The 1,207-nt window shown below is 43.2% G+C and overlaps 1 non-coding gene across 1 annotated transcript; it reads right to left on the reverse strand.

Moving 5' to 3' along the window:
* Positions 1 to 895: 895 nt before the first annotated feature.
* On the reverse strand, positions 896 to 969 carry trnat-ugu (transfer RNA threonine (anticodon UGU)). Its single transcript has one exon. It is a non-coding gene; the product is annotated as a tRNA-Thr (tRNA).
* Positions 970 to 1,207: the final 238 nt, after the last annotated feature.

Here is a 1,207-nt window from a genome sequence, read left to right on the forward strand (position 1 = left end):
TTCGATCATGACTGATCTTGGCTTCAACTCCATTATCCTGCCCGTTCCCCATATCCCTTAGTCCCCCGAGAGACCAAACATCTGTCCATCCCAGCCTTAAATGTATTCAATCATGGAACATCCACAACCATCTGGGTAGAGAATGCAAAGGTTCACAACCCTTTGGATGAAGTAATTTCTCCTCATCTCAGCCAGAAATTATCGACCCTTTACCCTGAGACTGTGCCCCAGTGTTTTAGACTCCCTGACCAGCGGAAACAATCCCTGTGTCTACCCTATCAAGCCCTCTCAGAATTTTACAGGTTTCAATCAGATTGGCTTTAATTCTTCTAAATTCCAGAGAATAGATTCCAGAGAGCAATTCAGTGAACCTTCCCTGCACCGTCGCCAATGCAAGTCTATTCTTTTATAAATATGGAGATGAAAACAGCACACGGGATTCCAGATGCCGTCTCACCAAAACCCTGTAGCAAGACTTCTTTATTCTTGCTCCCCAATCCCCTTGCAATAAAGGCCAACATGCTGATCCTGCATGCTAACTTTCCACATTGCTTGTACAAGCACAGCCAAGTTTCTTTGAACATCAGCACTTACAAATTTCTCACATTTTAAAAGCATTCTGTTGTTCTCATTTTTATAACCAAGTGAACATAATCGCACCTGCCTACATTATAATCCATCTGCCATCTTGTTGCCCACTGACATGACCTTACGGTACAGGTTTTGTTGAAGAGCCATACGGACTCGAAACGTTAACTTTATTCCTCTCCGCAGATGCTGTCGGACCTGCTGAGTTTTTCCAGGTTTTCTTTTGTTTTGGATTTCCAGCTTTAATCTTTTTACAGTGCTCTGCTCAAAAGTTACCTTGCTACCAAATTTCATAAAAATTAATCGCAGGCCCCAGTGAGAATTGAACTCACGACCCCTGGTTTACAAGACCAGTGCTCTAAACCACTGAGCTATGGAGCCACTTACACTATCCCCCCTCACAGTAAGTCTCCTAGTGGAACGATGAACAGGACAACGTTCTGCATGGATAATATTTGATAGACCTGGAAATGCCTGAAAGGGAGAACAGGAAGTTAAAGATGCGACATGAAAGCGGCAAAATTTGACGTGTGTCAGTTGCTTTTAGTGATGAAAGTCTGCCGTGGTAATGTGAGAGATTTCACTGCCGACTGTTTACACTGACACAAATATCACTCCT

This window comes from Cetorhinus maximus, chromosome 23 (assembly GCF_964194155.1).
Source record: "Cetorhinus maximus chromosome 23, sCetMax3.hap1.1, whole genome shotgun sequence".
NCBI lineage: Eukaryota > Metazoa > Chordata > Chondrichthyes > Lamniformes > Cetorhinidae > Cetorhinus > Cetorhinus maximus.